This window comes from Primulina huaijiensis, chromosome 2 (assembly GCF_012295235.1).
Source record: "Primulina huaijiensis isolate GDHJ02 chromosome 2, ASM1229523v2, whole genome shotgun sequence".
Lineage (NCBI taxonomy): Eukaryota > Viridiplantae > Streptophyta > Magnoliopsida > Lamiales > Gesneriaceae > Primulina > Primulina huaijiensis.
Genome location: NC_133307.1, coordinates 19,605,559 through 19,627,288, shown reverse-complemented (window position 1 = coordinate 19,627,288; position 21,730 = coordinate 19,605,559). Strand labels below are relative to the sequence as shown.

General features: G+C 34.4%; 1 long non-coding RNA gene across 1 annotated transcript; it reads right to left on the bottom strand.

Moving 5' to 3' along the window:
• Positions 1 to 15,824: 15,824 nt before the first annotated feature.
• LOC140959564 (uncharacterized) lies at positions 15,825 to 16,764 on the bottom strand. The gene is made up of 2 exons (XR_012172009.1): positions 16,468 to 16,764; positions 15,825 to 16,277 (listed from the first exon to the last, which is right to left on the bottom strand). It is a non-coding gene; the product is annotated as an uncharacterized lncRNA (long non-coding RNA).
• Between the last annotated feature and the right edge of the window lie 4,966 nt (positions 16,765 to 21,730).

Genomic DNA, 21,730 nt, shown 5'->3' with positions numbered 1-21,730 from the left:
TGATCCAAATGACGTGATTCCAAAATGGTTGAACCACCAACTCAAAATTCAATAAATCATATTTCAGTCCAGCAGTGCGGATTCAGATATTATCTAGGCGAACTAGTGGTTGCAAGATCCAGTTGGATGGAATTAAAACTGCAACCACGTTGACAAAACAAGTCCTGGTATTTTGATTTATCTCTCATCTCGATTATCTAAATGGAATGATTCGGTATGCATTACGAATCTAAAACGATGTGTTGGAACATTTCATGTTCGCGATCTTGATTTTGATGTTAACAAAACTTGTTATTTTGTTTCTAATAATTTATCGAAATGCGCAGGAAGCTGAAACTGATCAGGCTTCGAACTGATCAGTTAACCGAGCCGAAACTGAAGCTTTCGAGAAGCAAACTGAAAGTGCCAACTGATTGCCAAAACTAAACCAGTCCAACTGAAGCATCAATAACAGTTCAACTGATTGTTCAGTTGATAGGTGGTTCAGCAGAAGACCTTCAGAAGCCCGGCCAGCTGATGAAGAGTTCAACTGATGGAGAGCCAAACTGACCAGTTCAAAGCATCAGTTAGGAATCAATCAGTTTGCAGAACACAACAAGCTTATCTAATGGAATCCAACTACGCACAACGATACAAAAACATTTGTACTATCAATAGTACAATAATAGACGTTGCAGAAAAGCTTGAAGGATCGTGTGCTGGGCACTAAAGGTGCTTCAAACACAATATTCTCCAAGAGCTGCAATAGCCCGTGTTCTAAGAATGTTAACACCGATGAATTAAATCGAGTTTGGTTAAAGTACCAAGCGGAAAATACTCGAAGTAATCTTTCGTGAAGAAAGCTGCTATATTTGAAAGCCTTTTAACTTGTGTAATCTGAATAACTGAAAAGCACAGGATCAGTTTTATCATATATCAGTTCAGTTATGGTGAAAGCTGAACTGACGGATGCTCTAACTAATCAAAACAATTTAAAAACAATAGTTAAACAGGAAAATACACAAGATATGTTTATGGATGTTCGGAGACTCACCCCTTCTATCTTCTCGGGTATGATACACTAGAAAACTTTGATTTATACAACATTTTGTACAAACCTACCCAGCTTATGACTTACGCTACTGCCTAATCTGAACTCCTAGACTAGACTGAAGGCAGCACCTTCCAGCCAACACTTCTTTAACGTCTGTGTGTCAAAGACTACATACACAAGTTTAATGTCTTTGTGCAAGACTATATTTTGGGTGGTGGAGTTGAGTGAGTGTGTGTGAGAACTAAACAATGAATACACCGAAAATGTGTTCTCACACACTGAGGGAAAAGAGCTTCTAAACTAAGCTAATATGACTTTTTGTATTCCCTCTGGGCTGATTGCTTCTTGTATGCTGATAAGCAGCAAGCGTGCCCTCTCTTCTTTTTCTCACTTCTCTGTTTTGGTCTTCACTTATCTTCTATTTATAGGCGTGAAGGCTTAATCGTAAAGTGATACTCAATTATTGTATCCGTTGCAGTTTGAACGTGTTCCTTGAAATTTGTGTCTCGACTTTTCCGACACTCATTCAGGAATCTCTCGACTTCAATCTTTGCTGCAACGTACATTATTGTACCATTCATAGTACAGATGCTTTACCCAGTACGCACAGCTAGATTCCATTGAATAAGCTTGTCGTCTTCTGCAAACTGATTGATTCCTAACTGATGCTCTCCATTGGTCAGTTGAACTGGTTCGATGAAATCAGTTGGCTCATCAGCTTAACTGATTTCACTGATTTAGTTGAACTGGTCAGTTGAGCCCTTCATCAGCTAGCCGGGCTTCTGAAGGTGTTCAGCTGAATCACTTATCAACTTATCAATAAGTAGAACTAGTCTTTGATACATCAGTTGGACTGATTCAGCAATCAATTGGCACCTTCAGTTTGTTCTTTGAAAGCTTTAGTTTAGGCTCGGTAACTGATCAGTTAGAAGCCTGATCGGTTTCAGCTTCCTACGCACAAAGGTAAATCATTAGAAACAAAATAAAAAGTTTTGTTATCATCAAAATCAAGATTGCGAACATGAAATGTTCCAACAAAGCTTAAAGCCAAAATGTTCCAGAATGACTGTCGGAAAAGTCGAGACACAAATTCAAGAAATGCATTCAAGCTGCAACGGATACAAGTATTGAGTCTCACTGTACGATCAAGATTACCGCCTATAAATAGAAGATGAAGCTCAGTGAGAAGTAACTGGGAAAAACAAGAGAGAAAAGAAATGGCACACTTATTGCATATCAACTTACAAGGAAGCAATCAGCCCAGTCGAGGGAATACACCAAAGTTATATCAGCTTAGTTTAGAAGCTTATTTCCCTCAGTGTGTAAGAATATCTTCCCGTTGTATTCATTCTTCAATTCTCACACACGCACACTATCACTCACGTATATAAAAAAATTGAGCTTTTAGATTAGCTGAGTGAATCTTGCAAAAAGACATTAAACTTGTCTTTGACACATAGACGTAAAACAAATGTTTGCTGGAAGGTGTTGCCTTCGGTCTAGACTAAGAGTTCAGTTAGGTAGTAGAGTAAGTCCTAAACTGAGAAGGTTTGTACAAGGTGTTGTATAAATCAAAGTCTTCTAGTGGATCCTACCCGAGGTGGTAGAAGGGGTGACGTAGGAGCAGTTGAAGTATCTGAACATCCATAAACATACCTTGTATACTTAACTGCTTAACATTTGTATTAAAGCTGATTTGATCAGTTTGAGCAGTTCTCAACTCAGTTCTCACCATAACTGAACTGATATATGCATTTTCCTTATTTCAGTTAATCAGTTCACACAAGTTAAAAGGCTTTCAAATCAATCAGTTTTCTTAACGAATGATTATTTCGAGTATTTTTCGCTTGGTTTACAACCAAACTCGATCTAATTCATCGGTGTATACATTCTTAGAACACAAGCTATTGAAGCTCATGGAGAAGATAAATGAGCTTTCAAAGAAGAACCACTCACACCCAATCAAGTTTGTAGAACACTCTTCCATATTCAAGTTTTTATACATCATTTGAAGAAAGCAAACTCACACAATAGAGATATGTGTTTCAGTGAATAGTTGAGTCTCTTCTTTGCACAAAGACATTAAAAAATGCTTTTTTGGTTGTTTACTTGTTGTCAAAAACATTGAGAGTATGATATTATGTCTCGAGAGTGTGACATCGGTTGAATCAGGTTTGTAAAAATGACTTGTATAGATCAAAGTCTTCTAGTGGAATCCTTTAGACTATGAAATAAGGGAAGACATAGAAGGATTTGGTCTTCGAACTTCCATAAATAAATTTGTGTCTCTTTACTTTATCGCATTTACTTATTATTACTATTTTGGTATGAATTGTTAAAACATTCTACATGTTCTATCAAAATACCAAAATGTTTCATACAAAATATTTGATAAAATGCTTCAACCAAATTATTTTTATTATTTCAACTTACATTCTTCTCAAATGATTTTCAAAATATTTAATAGGATTTTAGAGAGTTATGTTGAGTGTCTTACACTTGGTTTATAATCAAACTCAATATATTCTCTCGATGCTCGATTTATTTGTGAACATTTCAAAAACAAGATTTTCTTTTTAATCGCAAAATTGTTTAAAGAGTTTATTCACCTTCTTCTAAACTCTATCTTCGATCCTAACAAACACAAATATATATAAACCGATAATTATATAATCAAATACAATATATTTTCAAAATATTTATGAATTTATAATAAATGATATTTTAATGTATATCTATATTATAGTATTATAATTATATATTTCTAAAATTATAACTAAGAAAAAAATTATATACTTATATAAAATATATTTTAATATATTGATAAAAATAAAATAAAATATTTTTTATATTTAATTTAAATCACTTTAGAGGTACAAATGAGTCAAGCTACTCATGAATAATTACTCTCCCTAAACTTCCTTTAAACCACTTTAGAGGTACAAACGAGTCAAGCTACTCGTGAATAGCTAGTGAGCGATTTAGTCAAAACTCGACTCGAACTCGGTTTGACGGAGCTTGAGTCGAGTTCAAGTAGCTCGAATTTTTAATCGAGTTGAACTTGATTATACATATTCATTATTAATTTAGAATTAAAATAGAGTTTAAATTGAGCTCGAGCTTGAAAATTAATACTCATTCAAGTTGAGCTCGAGTATGCTAAATTTTTTTAGAGTCAAACTCGAGTATTATAGTGCACCACTTAACCACTGCATGTAGAAAACTTCTCTACTAAATTGAACAAATGTTCGTGTTATTTTTTTTAAAATATCATTTGATCAACTTAGAAAAATAATAACATTATAAAAATTTTGCGTTCATGTTGTCATTTGATTTATATGATTAACACAATCGTCTTCCACTAATAACAATGATATTTCGTTAAACTAATCTTGTACACGAATCCAAAATCCATAGCCAAAAAGCCTTCAAAATCTTTGCCAAAATCCCCTGACTCATTAAGTTGTTTAATCTCCTCCACACTATCTATGTACTTCCCGTTGACAAAAGAGTGTGACAAGCTCACTACTCCCTTCCCTCCTAATGCATCTGCAACTCACTCCGATATGATCGATATATCAAAATGTATCTCTCGTCCACACACATTAGGTAACCCCTCAAGATCACCCGACAAAACACATGAAATGTTTAATCTATTAATGAAAATATGCAAGATTTATAATGAAAGAAGAACATACAAAAAGACATAGCCAATTAAAAGAGATTTGCGGAAATCTTCTAAAAATGATTATTTCTCAAGATGAAGATGATATGATATTATATATAGATGTTAGTGATCATTGGTGGGCAGTGATTCTTACAAAGCTCACACCAGATGGAGAACAACAATGTTGGTATTACAGTCGACTATTCTATGATGCATATGTCATACGATGACATATCAATGCAAATGAATTTTATGAAGTAAAAAAGACTTTTGAAAATTGTCATTATTTTTACTAGCAAAGATATTCACCTTAAAATTTGATAATCCACAGGTAAAAAAATTCTTGAAAAATGGAATAAATCTAAACCCGAGAAGCGTAGATTATTAAGATGACGAGATTTGTTTCAAAATTATATACTTAATATTGTTATTATTAAATCTCATGAAAATATTTTTGCAGATTTCTTAACAACAGATGAACAACGCTAATGTCGATGATATCATGAAAATGCAGAGGCATTTGAGGTGACACCTTGAAATGCTTCAAACGGAGTTCAATAAGTTTGCCCTAAATGCAGAAGTTGCGGGTAGGCAACAACATTTTGATAAGAGAACTATCTCTGATCGAATAACTGGTTGTTTACAAACTTATACTCAACTATGGTTTGAATTACAAAAGTTGATCCTCCAGACTATTGAGAAGCCAATGATTTCCCAAATGGAGATTTTCAAGTACACGACTATATACATAGAGCAGGAGATTCAAGTAACTTTAGCACACGTGCTAAGTCGGGATAATCTTTAGATGAGTCGGTCAAAACAAAAATCGAAGCTCTGGATCCTTATCTCGAGCCTTCAAGTCAGCCTTTCACCTCGGAGATTAAAGAGGGAAAGATCAACCTTAGACCTCAAACTAACAAGGAAAAATATAATGTTGGTACTAACAAACTTATAATTTCTCCATTTCAGGTATATAAACTGAAGTTGGATACATTGAAAACAAAAAATAAGCATAAACTCAACCACAATCCTAGTTGTTGTAGCAGGAAAGTGTCCTAGGATGAAACCAAATTTCTGTCCTAAGGAGGTAAAAAAATTGTATGAATTTGGAGCTTTTGCCTCAGTGTATACTACATCACCCAGCTTGCTAGAAATTTCAGCACTACCAAAATGGATCCAGGAATCTGTTCATGAAACTTGGTCATTATCATTATTTGTCAAGATGAGATATTCTGGATGTAATGCCCGAGATTTTGATTCTGTTAAGCTGAGATTCTTGATTTTGAATTGATGTGATTATCGACGGATCAGTCCAAGACCGGATTGAGCCAAGCATATGACTTACACAAGTTTTGAACAGAACTACCGGCGCCCGAGCGGTAGTTTTTGACCGCCCGAGCGCAATGGTTCGACAAGTATATGTTTTGGGCAGAAGATGCGGCGCCCGAGCGGTAATTTATAACCGCCCGAGCGCCAATGAGCGAGAAGGAAATATTTGGGCAGAACATTCCGCGCCCGAGCGGTACTTTCTTACCGCCCGAGCGCCGAATGGAATTTAAGAAAATGAGCCACGTATCATTAACCATTCAACGTGATATATATATATGTAACAGCTGTAATTAGCCGGGAGAATTCGGAGGAAAGGTCGAGGAAGAGTTGAAGAAAATCCTTACGCCTTTTATTTTATATATTTCTGATTTGTGCAAGATCCGTCCGTCTGATTTTCAATCCGACTTCAGTATTGTATTGGTATCGACGCAGGCTTCATACGGACGTAAGTTTTACTACGTTTTAATATGATCGAAAATTATGGTATTGTCAGAAGCGGATATGATTCATATATGGTGTTTTTGATATAGTCAACATCGTATATTTGAAGTCAGATCGAAGAACAGATTGTTTATGTAATTGTTATGATTTTCGGAATTGATTTGATAAAGATTCGATATCAGGGTTGTATTGTTATTGATTATGAGTTGTACCGATATTAATTAGGAGTTCTTGTATTATATCTGTGATGTTGATATTGACGGGTTTATCGAGACTGTATTGTTATGCCGTCGAAACATCAGTAGATTGATATTGATCAGATCCACGATTGATATTTGAGATTGTATCATTGTAGCGTTGATATTGATCAAATTGTGTTTTGATTTAAGTATTGATCAGAACAGATATTGAATTGAGTTGTATATTGATATTGTACCTATTCGATTGTCATTACCAGATTGGGTATGGACATAGTTGAATTCGAGACTTCGTCTTCGTCAGACCGAGAAGATAAAGGTATAAATTAATGTTGAGTTGGGATTGCACAACTCGAGTGAGGTTTGACTCGAGTTTCCCTAAATCACATACTTTATTTTATTGCATTGATATTTGCAATTAATGAATGAATTGATATGCTTGTTCTATTGATTTATAGATAGCAGGTATTAAATGATTGGTCTTGTGACAGAAGGGCCGGATAGTGAGGAATCGTCATGGGCCCATTGCACTTTGTCACAGGATAGTGTATGGCGGAAGTGCCATAGTCTTTGACGGATAGGTCAGGACATCGGACGTTTGGTCATATCGAAGTGGATAGAATTGGAGTTGCTTCTATTACTGATGTTCGATATGGAAAGGGCCAAAGTTCGTGAATAAGAACGTACCACCACCCCGATCGGGAGTGTAGGTGGGTGTATGTTCTTATTCAGATCGGGATCCCTAGATTAGGACTGAGTCGAGTCTGAGTCTGAGAATCACGGAGAGTGATTCATTGCTTGATATTGAATTATGTTCCTGATTATGGTACATCTTTAGAATATGATTTATTATTGATATTGATTCATGTTTCGGATTTCGATACATGCAATGAATATTTGATTCATATTTCTGATTTTGATACATGTTATGAATGCCTGTTATATGCTTTTATATTGTCTGTATGATTGCATGTATACATGATTTATACTGGGAATGTAATTCTCACCGGAGTTATCCGGCTGTTGTCTTGTTTGTATGTGTGCATGACAACAGGTGGGACATGATCGAGATCAAGAAGAGAACGAGTCAGCACTAGTTAGCGTGGAGATCCGGGCTCAGAAGTAGATTAGGATTCAGCACTGATATGTCGTTGAACCTAGTAAATGTATGTAGTACAGGACTTGTACTTTTAGATTTATATGTACATTACGTTTCCACATTGCATTTTAAAAAAAAAAATTTATGTCCCACATTACTTAATTGTGTATTTGATATTAATAACGATTAAAGACACATTACTTAATTGTGTATTTGATATTAATAACGATTAAGGGAATGAATTAGCGTCCAGGTCCCCACACTGGAGCTTTAATTTTTTAGCACAATACCAGAACTAGCAGAGAAAGACTCACATGAATCCTATCACTTCATCAATTTGAGAATACCATACATGAACATTCAAAAATTCATCAAAGATCCTTCACAGAGTGAAACACCTTTTGTTTCATCACTCACTAAAGACGACATCTCCAATAGACGAGCATGAGGATTATGTGTATGTCTCATAAAGATGGATAAAGTCAAGTTTGCATTTAAGTTTTATCAAAATTTTATAATGGATATTTTCTGTTAAATACCATGACATGAAAAATTACAAACTTTGCAGAACAAATATTTGAAAATAAAATAAATCTTATGTGGAAAGAACCGGAATTTTGGAAAGTTTTTCGGCCCAGATTTGACCGAAAACATAATGCAGAGACAAGTTCAAGTGGTGAAGGTTCACACAAGTCACGTTTTCCCTGAGGACCTTACAAAAGCAAAAGATTCTCCGATAAAAGTAAAGAAGATATGTGATCCAACCACTTCATTAGTGGTGGATTGACCACTCAACCACGACAACATGACAGAGCACTAACTAGCAATACACCAATTAAAAGATGTTGTGGGCCACAACTGGCAGTGCAATTCACAACTTTGAAGTCCGGATTTCAAATCCACCAAAACTTCTATATATATGAAGTCAGAAGGAAGATGAAGACATCATTCAACTTCTTCATTTTTCTTTCAAAATAAAATTTGTAATAATTTAGGTTTATACTTGTTGTAATTCCAGCTATGATAAGTAGCTAAACAAATTTTTCCTCCTCTAGAGGAAGTTATTATGTTTGAATAAAATAAACAAGACTTACTGTATCTCTCATATTTTATTTTCAAAATTAAACTTTTTTTACTAAACATGGTTGTGCTAAGTGTCATTGAAAGAATCTACATCGGCAACTATATGTTGTGACTGCGTGATTAGACTGTGAGGAACAGTCTGTAAAACGCAGTGGATATAACCCGATGACACACCGATCAAAAAAGGTAAAACATTTAGTTTATTATACGAAAGCATGATGCACTATATAATTCATATGAATTATGGTACATAGGTTGGAAACCTTATGCAGCTGAATGTCTTTAGACTATATGTCTTTAAGAACATACTCGATGAGTATAACAATGTCACATACCAAATTCAAGAAAGAAAAAGATAAATTTGAAAATATTCAAGTAAATAGGTTCAAGTAAATAGGAGCTCAAAAAAAATTTAGCAGCTAAGGAGTTAGTATAAATTGAAATTTGAGGATAAAGAATTATTGTCATTGAATGAATCGAGGTATCATAATATAATGGTGTAGACATATAAGCTAATTATTACCAAGATGTCACCTTTCATTTAAAATGAATGATTTTTAGTGAAGAGTTTTGACAACATTTTCTTGTTTATTTCCATTTTAACTTATTTTAATTTACAAAAAAAATTTTGTGAGACCTTTTCCCGAATTAATTTTGTGTTATGTCAAAAATATGATCGTGTCGATCCGTCTCACTAAAGGTCTACTCATTCATTTAATATTTTTCTCTATTTAAATTTGTTATTTAAAATATTAATATGTTAAATTATATTTTTATTGTTTCTATTATTCTATAGAGCTAATATGTGTTGATATGAAAAAAAGTGCATTCTATTATTAAAAGAAAAAAAGGAACATTTTTAAATTTAACTAAAGGCAAAAACTTGTGTGAGACGGTCTCACGAGTCGTATTTTGTGAGATGAAACTCTTATTTGGGTCATCCATGAAAAAATATTACTTTTTATTGTGAATGTCGGTATGATTGATCCGTCTCACAAATAAAAATTCGTGAGACCGTCTAACAAAAGACCTACTCTTAACTGAAAGCAATGAAATGTAGATAATAAAAGAAATTATTGATCTTCACTTTATATAGGCCCGTTGATTTTTCAGATATGGGCCTTAAAAATAACCCAACTTCCAATTTAGGGGAATTCAATTCCTGTTAGCGAGATTTCAATTCCTCATTATTCTTTGCTGCAATCTCTGTTTCTCCTCCATTGATTCAATTCTTCAGAACCCTTAATTCCACTGGAGAAACCCATTTTATATCTTCAATTCCTGGATCCTCTTAGCCCGTTGTTTGAGTTAGCAATTGATATAATCTGGCATCAGTTTTTAGGGTTTCCACGGGTAAAAGTTTTTAGTACTTTGGCATGAAGGCTGAAGATTATCATTTTGTTCCTAGTAAGTCATTTTATTTTCCAGATTCTTACTTTAAAATGGGAACTTCGTGTTCTTGTGTGCTCAAATGTAATCATTTATGATGTAGTTTGAAGCGTTGTGGTTTAATGTGTTTGACATGCTTGAAATTGACTTCGAATCAGTTTTTTTTTTAGTTTGGGTTTCATTTAAGTTGAATTGATTCTGTTTAAATTAACCGTCAATGAACTCTTCTAATCAAATTCCGGGTCTAGAAGTTCATGCTGACATTTTCCTCACGCAGATGCAAAAAACATGGAAACATTATCAGCCCCTGCTTTCTGTATTATTTAACATTCGAGGGTAGATTTTTCAATTCATACTGCCATTTTCCTAACGTAGATGCAAAACTTAGAAATATCAAAATTATATTGATAATATGACATGATAGCTCCAAAGACGCGGGCTTCGAAAGTTTCAAAGATTTGGAGGATGAGGAGAGGAGTTTAGAACATTACTAATTTCTTTTTAGTTTCTTTATTACTTTTTCCTACTCAAAATTTTGAGTCATCTTGATGAGTTTGGGTCGGGTTTTCCTACTCAAAGAAAAAGGCTTGCATGATAAATTATTGGACCATAATAGCTGGATCCCACCTAAATATAGAAGTTGATTCAAGTCAACCAGTTGTCTGAGGACTCTTCAAAGTGTAGACTAGTGCCCAGTTTTTCATCCCACATGGTTTAAGTTATGAATGTTGTGTCTTATGTGTATAATAATATGCATCCACGGTTTGAATTAACTTTTAATCTCAGTGATATTCTAGTATGTATCCATGTATTTACTGGTTATATACTTGCACTTTTGGGTTTGCCTTGTGTTCTGGGCAGATGTCTCTACTAGCAACATTATGGATTATTATGCAACCAACCCTGGGCCAGTGGATCCTTCTGTTTTGTATGACCAAGATAAGCATGTCTCTGCTGCAGTTTGGGAGGGACAGGTGCTCATTGTGTCAATACTTTCTCCTCCCATCTTCATCATACTCGAGACAATTTGCACCTTACAATATATCAATTTGATTTAACAGGAGCGAGGTGCACTTAGATGTCATGAACATACTTCAAAGCTTGGCCATTGGTCACTTACTGAGAGACAAATTGAGTTGGTCAAGAAGACTGGTTTTGGCTATTTGAGATTGATTCCAGCTATTAGTCTTGATAATCCACTCATATCTGCACTAGTTGAGAGATGGAGGAAAGAAACTAACACTTTCCATATGACTGTCGGGGAAATGACTATAACGCTCGAAGATGTTGCCTACTTGCTTGGCCTTCCAATTGATGGTGAAGCTGTGATAGGTGTGACTTATACCTCATGTGATTCAGTGTGTGTAAAGTACCTTGGTAAAACACCGGATTCTTGTAACATGAGTGGTGGGATGGTGAAACTTAACTGGCTGAAAGAGACCTTCTCCAAATGTCCCGAAGATGCCTCAATCGAAGATATCGAGTGTTATACGCGTGCTTACCTTCTTTACCTTGTCGGCAGTACAATTTTTTCCACCACCACTGGTAACAAAGTCCCTGTTATGTACCTCCCATTATTTGAAAATTTTGAAGAAGCGGGGAAATTTGCATGGGGTGCGGCGACACTGTCATTCTTGTATAGGTCACTTGGAAATGCCTCCCTTAGATCCCAAAGCACTATTAGTGGTTGTTTGACACTACTGCAGGTGCAGTAAACTTTACTTGTTCTCATTTTTTTGTTTCCTTTTGTATCAGTGTTTCGAAGACCCTTTTACCACAGGAGTTTGATTTTTCTTCTTTATCCTTTATTTTTAGTGCTGGAGTTACTATCACCTGAATGTCGGTCGACCTAAGCTTCATCATGACCCAATCCATGAATGTTTTCCTTTTGTCCTCAGATGGAAGGGGAAACATAATGGGCCAACCTCAAATCGTGATGTGGCTTTTTACCGCAAAGCTTTAGATTCATTAAAGCCTTCAGATGTGAGTTTGATACTTGCTTGAAAGAAACTCTGTATTTTGTTGTTTTGTAGTGAACCCGTTCTATTCTAATGCAGATTGACTGGTGTCCTTATGCTAATATCAGCCACACTGTTATACCAAAGAACATTTTAAATCAGCTCATCCTTGGACGTTCAAAGACGATGTTGATATGTTTTGACAAGGCAGAAAGGCACCTTCCAGATCGTTGCCTAGGACAGTTTGGAATGCGTCAAACGATCCCCGAAGCAGTGCCGCGATGGGAAAGGAAGACCCGTGGTGTTGATGGTGGCGTAGATCTCTCTGGAAAAATGGAATCAGAGCTTAGTGAGTGGGCAAATCGCTGCTTCCATATCGTGGAGGCTGAGGAAGACCTAGACGAGGGTGAATACATGATCTGGTACTTAAAAATCACACGCAGGTTGGTTGGCAGGTCTACGCCCATCTCATCCGAGTTTCACAGAATGGTGAGTGTCTATATTATTCTTAAGTCAATTGCCTCTACTGTGTGTGGCCCAGTTATGAAATAATGACTCTTGTCTCATTGTATTTGCTAAAGTGTTTTAATTGCGTGTTTTTTTACCAGCTATAGGTATTGGTACAATAGCAAACACTTGATCCTAAAATTTGAATGATTAAAAATGTCTTGCTCAAAATCCATTGATTAAATGTTGGATGCTTTTTATCATTGCGTTTTTGCCTGTCTTTTTTTGAACGATAAACAAATTTTCTTACTACTCAGAATGCTGCTTTGAGGGAAATTGCTCTTGTAGTGGATGCCCTCTCAACACATGGGATGGATGATCAGCAAATAGAATCGGTTTCAAGAATCAGGTATCTTGTGCATGAATGTCTGAGGGATCATGCTGGAAGCTCCATTCAGTCTGTAGCGACCTCAGAGAATGATATAGGGAAAACGGGTAGAGGAAAGGAAAGGATTAGGAGAAGGGGTGTGAGTAAGCGCCCAAGGAAAGGCGACCCAGAGGAATATTACGAAACCAGCATAAACACACGGCACTCTTCCTATTATTCAGATATGGATGCTGACCAAGTACTAGTATATAATGTGAATAACGAGGTCGATTCTCAACATCCCGACTTTTCATCTTATTCTGGTGATAATAGAGAACAGGAACACCATGCAACCGCAGATGCAGTCGACGATGCTATCCTTGATGTTAAGCTTCAGCCAGTTGAAACTAGTGTGGATCTTTCCCATCAAAATGGTAATTCGTGTGGATTGAGGATCGTATGTTCTGGATAAATTTACATTGATTTTTGGAGTTACGTATGATGATCCTTTTTTTTTTAATAAATGCAGGTTGTTCAGAGTTCATGCCAATGACCGGTGAGTGTTCTTCCTGACTTCCCAAAATGGTTGGAGATGTAAATGTACAGTCGGTTGTAATTACTCGAGACATGCGGATGATTCTCTTTACTAAAAATTTTGGGTTCTTCAAGATTTACTTCTGATTGTTTCCTTCCTTCTTCTTCTTTTTTTTTTTGTTTTTGTTTTATTTAAAAAAAACAAAATACTAGTTTGTAGCAAGTGTTTGGGTTGTTTTTGAGAATCTGATTCTCTTTTCTGTTAGCAATTCAGTGAAATGGGAATTCAATCTCCAAGATTAGGTTGAATATTGCTTCGTTTTATTTATCATGCATGCTTGCGTATTTCCAAAAAATACCAGATTCAGAACCAAAATCAGCCGTCATATCGACATAAAACAAAAAGGAAAAAAAGAAAAGGAAAAAACAAAGCAATAATTTTTCAGAATCCAGAATTGCAACGTATAAATAAATAAATCAGGAAAAAGATTAAAATTAATAGTGGAGCCAACAAATTTACGTAGAGGGAGATTATATTTTTCCCAGTATCCTATTCAAATGCTGGAGAAGGGCCGAAAGTGTAACAAGGGGGTGTGGTCTTTTTAATTTGGCGGGAAAAAACATAGGTAAAATGGATAGAACACATGAAACATGAAACGAAGAAATATCAGGGTTCTAAAAAGCCCGCTTAAGCCTCGCTTAAGCGCGCTTAAGCTTGAAGCTCGGCAAAAATGCCCCGCTTCGGAGAAAGCGGAAAAAAGCGGTCAAACTGTAGTTTGACCGAATTAAGCATAATTAAGATGTTTAATTAAGCATGTTTAAGCACAATTAATCGCATTTATTTATTTTTTTAATTTTTTTTATTTTGAATGTATGTCTTTTTATTTTAAAATAATAAATTAAGTTTATAATTTAGATGTTTATTTTTTTAATTTTAATTATGATTAAACGTGTCTGATAATGATTTGACATATATTTAACATTTTTAATGTGGTCTAGTTGTAAAAAAAATAAAGATTGTAATTTTGATATTTTTATGATTTTATAAATATGAGAATTAATGCATCAGACTTAAATTTATCATATTTATGTATTATTTTATCTATTTATTGGTTTGAGATAATTACAATTACACTAAAGATAAAAAACGCTTTTTCACGTTTAAGCATGTGCTAATCTCGCTTAAGCTTGAAAAGCTTGGAGCTCGACATCCGCGCTTCGGGGCGCTTCACGCTTTTTAGAACCTTGAGAAATACATAAAAAGGAGAGAAGGGAAAAAAAAGGTTAAAGAGAGCCATAAAATTTCGAGATTCGTGTACAAAATAACGGACTCATATATACACACACATAAACCCGAATCCTTGTGGTCATTTAAGGAAGTCAGTACACTAGTGCCACCAAGAACTCTAAGAGAGAAACAAGGGTCTATACTAAGAGTTTTAATACGATGCCTTTAGACAAAGTTTTGCCTGTGGGATAGAATGATGAAGGATAACATAATGATTTGTAAGTTATAACACTAGTTCTTCGTAGAACTTGAGTCAAACGTCATATGAAATAAGATGCGTAATCAACTAATGTTTCACATCCACACCAAATGTTTAAAGGTTTACTGTTGGATGAATAAATGAAGGATTTCACTCTCAAGAAACTAAGGTATCAGAGTGACATTGTCATACTGTGACAATACTGGAAACAAACTCTATCAGAAATACTTGAAGTATTAGACTTTAAGCCTAGGCCTTAGGATTCAGGGCATCCTCCGAAGGTTAAGGACCGTTCAGGAGATTGCGAATCTCACAAGTCACAACAATTCAGTATAGAACTGATTTCTAATATCTTCAACTTGCCTATTCCCATCGAGTGACCGATTATATGAAACGTAGAGCAATCCAGGGCTGATGAATGCCTTTCTTGGCATTCCCAACTAAGAAAAACGATATACGGAAATAAGTTTTGAACTAAAACCTCACCAGAGCTGACCAAGCTCGCAATAAGTACTTAATTTCTAAAAATATGAAAAAAAAATTAAAAATGACAACCAACTCACACAGGAAGACAAGTACGGAGTACCCCAACCTTCACAGTGACCCTCAACTTTACTCGAAATTCTATCTAAACTTAAGAGCATATGCAACAGAAAATCAGTAAAATTGATGCTCAAATTAACATGTAAACACACTCAGCAAATGCAAAACATGGTGGGCTGGAGGTATTTCAAAGCATGTGAGGATGTGTTACAACATGCCGAATAACTAACAGCCAGTAGACAAAGGGTGCTTCATCGGAAATAATTAGGCATCATGAATTAATATGCAGCTTCCTCAGAGTATCAAAGAGATCACCTATGCATGATATATACACATTCCAAGCCATCATCACACACTCAAGAAAATGTAATTGAAAGCAACAATCAGTTATTTATAACTCACATCAACAAAGTAAAAAACCCTATAACACTAGAACATAAAACTACAGTAAGTTGGCTGGATCGAACCGGTTCATCCACTGATAGTTTCCCTCAACTCCTTGAATTCAACCAACACGAAAAGGCCTGACACCACCGGTCCGCAACGAGCCGGCGATTTCATCAGCAACAGCCAAGCAAGAAACCACCCAAACACCCAATGCAAGCCATATCATTCTTGCCAACCAAAGTGTCACTCTCCATGGAACCGCCATGGCTCCAAAAATCAAAAGTTCCCCAATCTCTCCAAGCCCTGGACTCCAATCCTACAATCAATAAATCAGGCTCTAAGAAAATCTTCTGATTTAACAGAAATCCACCAATCAATCAATACTAAAAATCACGTTAAATAACAGCGGTTCCACTTGCTTTCCAGAATTCAACCAAGACCTTATCGAGAATTATCGAACAAATTCAAGACAACAGCTTTATACCAATTTGAGCAATATAAATTACCCGCAACAGAAAGTCGCTAAATCTGGCAATAGCCCTTTCAAGATTTTGTCTCTTCGGCTCAAAACCTCTTCTCCCTGATTAAACGAAGCATAGCAGCACACGTAACCTTTTGGCCTTTTCGAAGAAATATCAAACAAGTCCGAGAACACACTTCATTACAGGGATTCGATGTCTTGCCAAATATCTTCCGGTTAAAAATTGAGTTGTAACGTATTACGATCATCAGATTTTCGGTATCAGTAGAATTTATGAAGCATGTGGATTCACAAAGAAACAGCGTAATGACAGTCAATTATGTTCTGAATTTTTTTAAAAAAGTCATCTTAATTTTATTGTTTTGTGCATAAAAGTAAAAACATAAATTAATTAAAATAAAAATTCACCATACTCACACATAAAATTCTATTTCAAATTTCAGCACAATATATATATATATATATATATATATATATATATTACTCATGTAAGACTTTATAATTAATTATCCAATAATTTAATATAATTAAAACAATTATTGAGAACAATTATTGAGTTAATTAATCATGTCAAATAAATTCATGAAGTGAATTAAAAATACACATTTTAAATATCGAAGATTTAATACGATATAAAATACATCGATAATTTTATTAATATACGAGAGCAAAATAAATGCAAAACTCGTGTTAGTACTTTTAATAACCAATTAATATTAAAAGCATATATACACATACAATACACACACTTACCATTTATAGATAAAGGAAAGAGAGAAGCAGAGAAACCCAAGTTCCCCGACCCATTCTCGTCACCACCTTGAGAAGTCATCGTAGAATAGTCATACATTCTCCGTCCGATGTCGGAATTTCAAAATTATTAATGGGTTTTATTCCTCACATCATTAAGCTTCGATTTTAGCTATAAATCATCGTTTTAAAGAAAATATGCATCTGGATCGAAGCTGTTGAACTCGAGCCATTTTTCTGTGACTTCTGGTGATGCCTTGCCATGATTTCCATTAGCTTTTTGGGTGAGGTTTCTACATTTTCAGACTTTTTTAGCTGGTGATTGAACTCTAGTTTGTAGCTCGGACTCAAACCTGTTATTCCAAGCTGTGTTAATCTCGAACAGCTCGATCCAAGCTTTTCTCAAGATTCAATTAGGTGAGTTGTTCTTCATATTGCTGCGATTTGTACAATGAGAATTTGTAGCTATGATATAAATAGAACTTGTATTTCTCTATGTTAGCTTTCTTTGTTCACTGGAATAATTTAATTTTAGCTTTCTTTGTCCACTGGAATAATTTAATTTCAATCAGTTGTAGATTTTATATGAATTTTATACCAAAATATGTCTGCATTGTATTTTGTATTTGAGCTGGGATGAAAACCTATTGTATTTCGAGAATATAAGATGTGTGCACTAGGATATTGGAATTTTTATTCAAATGAAAGCTGTAGATCTATAAATTATATTATAAATAAAATTTGGAATCATTTAATTCCATTAAAAATCGAGATAGTTAGGCCTGTTTTTCTTGAACTACTATGTTACAGAAATATGTCTGCGAATTAGGTTGATCCAGTGAGTTTTAATAAATTCAAGGAACAAATGATTGAGAATTTGATTATGTTTTCAATAGGAAAAACTTATATATTTGAGTTTCTTTCATTTTCAATTGACGGATATTTATTTGAATCAATAATAAATTAGATATGAATTTTATGCTATTAAGTACCGAATCTGCATAATGTGACAGAACAACTGCACTTTGTTTCAGTTTTTGGGTGTATGAGTGTGTTGAAATAATCGAATATCGCCTTGATGTTTTCTGTTGAAATATGAGAATTTGAGTTATGATTTCAGCCATTTATGATAAGGATAATTTGGATTAGTATTTAGTTGAGTTGGATTATTTTAGTTTTGTTGACGAATTGTGGAATTATTTGGCACATCATCTTTTTGTTAGGCCGAAGAGATTAAAATTGAGCTTGTGAGTTGTTCAAAGTTAGTTTAGGTATGTTACAGTTCGGTAACTTACGACGATAACGTATAAATTATGTTTTAAACATATTTAAGTTTTGTTAGGTGTGTTAATGTGATTATGTGATTTGGATTATTAAATGTCTAGATTATTATATGTTTGTGATTTTGACATATATTTTAGTATTTAGTCTAAGGTTGATATTATGACATTCATATTGAGCCATATCATTCTTGTGACATGTTCCTCTTGTTATATTGTATTCTTGGTACACATTGTTATTTCAGAATCAGTGAGAGGCTCTCAAGCCTAGTTCTCCTTGCGACCGAAATTATGATTATCTATTTCTTAATGTATTTTCTGTGTGATATGCACTTAAAATATTGACATCATACATTGTTCGTTATTTGTGTCTTTTTGTTGTATTGTTATTGTATCAATTGTATGGAGGTTGAGTCGTAGGTAGAGATGTAATGGGGCGGGTATGGCTAGACCCGAGACCGGCCCCATGAAGAAAACTTTGACCCATTACCCGCTCCACTCCGGTTAAATATTCTTCGAACTCACCTCACCACACAACCATCCTCGCGAGCACATCAATGCCTCCAAAGTCGTTGGATTAAGCCTACTGTGATGAGGACCAATTATTCTTCAACTATTGCTAAAAGCAGATTTAGATGCAATAGATGAGACAAGAATAGCTAAAATATCCTTTTCCATTTTATGTAAATTTGGATATTTGACCCCATTCGTTTTCCACCAACGAAGAATATCAAAATTTTGAGTTCTTGGCAAGACAATTTTTTCCTAATACATATCCAACTCGGTTAGGGATTGTGACGCAGCTTGGCTTGAAATCGAAGCCACAAAATTATCATACATATCTAAAATATCACTATCAGATGCATCAATATTAGAAACACATGAAGTCTCAACAATCCCTGAACCACCACTATTTCCTAATAATTTTGTTGCCCTAGATTGGTGATCAACCAACAAATCACCACAATTCTGTCAAATTTCATTAACTTTAGATTGTGATCTTTTACCATAAATTAGAAGAAAATAAAATTCAACAAGCTTCATATTATATCTAGGATCCAATACAACAGCAACCCCATCATAATATGACAATTATCCCAATATTTATCATATTTTTCAAACATCTTTTGTGTCATACCTCGAATAATTGGATTTGGACTCTTCAACCACTCATCTAACTTTAATTTGATATTAAAATCTTCGGAAAGTAAAAGTTAGATGTGGGGTAAAGTGTTCCAGAAAACATATCAGTCACTTGATAAAAAGTTTTCAGTTTCCCACATATATCAATTGCATTCACACAATCCTCGTTAGTTGGCAATTTTTTAAGTATCTCTATCGATATTTAACCCTTGGGAACACTTATCTGTATTTTTTAGCAGTTTCTAATATCAAATAAATTGAATTCCAATGAATTTTACAATCAAGAGATAATTTTTTACAACATTCAATGTGCATCTGATGATTAGCATCCTCAAAATTTTCTAGAAGAGCCAGTCACGGTTTCAGTTTTTCACACAAGTGAAGAGCCAATCTCCGTATCAGCTGAGCATTTATCTGAAGAACCATCTATTGTCTCAGCTGATCAACAGACTGAAGAGGCTTCAAGCACCACTGCTGATCCAAATCTTTCTTCTCCTCCACAGATTCAACAGGAAGCCTTAACTGAAGATCTTCCAGAAATGGTTAGTACTGAAACTGACAGGGCATTGGTGATATTTAATCAAGATAACAAGGAGCAGGAACCAGAAACTTCTGGAGTCAAGTCTCCTGGTATATCAATGGCGACTGAATCTACATTTGATGAATTTCAAGCCATTCAGACCGACCTTTCCAGCATGATGACTTCCATTTCTGATATCAAATCAACCCAACTGGCGCACACTATGAAAATTGATTCCATAAAAGAGAATATGTTCAAAAAAATCTTCAACAAGTCACAAAGGATATCACGAACCTATTCTTCAAGGTGGAACAAATACGGAATGACAGAGCGTTGACTGAAGCTCATTTCAATACTCAAGAAATGTTCAACAAACGTTTCGATCATCTAGAAGGTATTGTTACAAAGAGAATGGATTTGATGCAAGAACTTCTGATGAATGTGCTACTACTTAAATTATAATTCACCCAAATATAGGTTATCTGCAAGTAATATATTTCGTAAGTACGAGATCGATCCATAGAGAGGTTATTTTAAGTTTAAATTTATTAATTTATAGATTACCAAATGCAAGAACGAAGTTTAGAAATTATAAATTTTGTCAAGGCTCGAGGATTTATTCTTGATTTATGCAATATTTTTTAACTAAAAGTAAAACAAAGGAAACCACCATAAATAATGGTTCCAAGAAAATTAAATATTTAAACACACACCTAAATATAATATAGTTCCCACTATAGAAAATACCGAATTCATCGATATTTTATATATGGTACCTATGATTATATATATAATATAACTGCATAAAATAAATGTTAAATTAAATCATTATATTTCATTTAGAACAACCGGCAGAGCCACGCTATTGNTATAATATAATACAACAATAATAATTGATTAAATATTTATTGTATCAAAATTAAACAACAGATCAAGATAACCACTTCAATGGTATCAAACATTTGATGTAAATTAGTAACAACAAATAATTCATTTTTATACCTACAATAAAAAGAAATTAGCAAAATGAAAGAAATAAAGAAAGAATATACAAAATATAAACAATCTTACTTCACAAAGAATTCATCATCTTCACCTTGACATAATAGATTTAGCTTTCCATTAACTTACTTTTGATCAACACTAAAAACATCACTCATAATTTGGAAAATGAAAAATATATTGGAACTTAGAATTTTTATACACACTCACACTATATTTTACAATGAGATAGAATGATTCTCAAGCTAGCACAAGGCCTCTATTTATAGGCGAAATGAGAGAAAGAATCAAAAATTTTATTAATGCCATGTAGTTGTAACAGTATTCTTTGTCTCCTCCAACTTCAATTCCATGTCCCTTCTTTCAATGCTTTGTTCCACGACTTTAATCACCGAATTTGACTCTGCTCGAAACAGCAAACATGTGGGGAATTGTCTGTAGATGAATTTGGCCACTTGGTTCACCTCATTTGGTTAAATATTGAAATAGTTATGATTTTTTTACTATATGCTGGTCATTGTGAAAGTAAATTTGTCCTCCTTTTGATATTTTCACAATTTGATCATCTTAACCAACTTTTTAGGCAATCATGT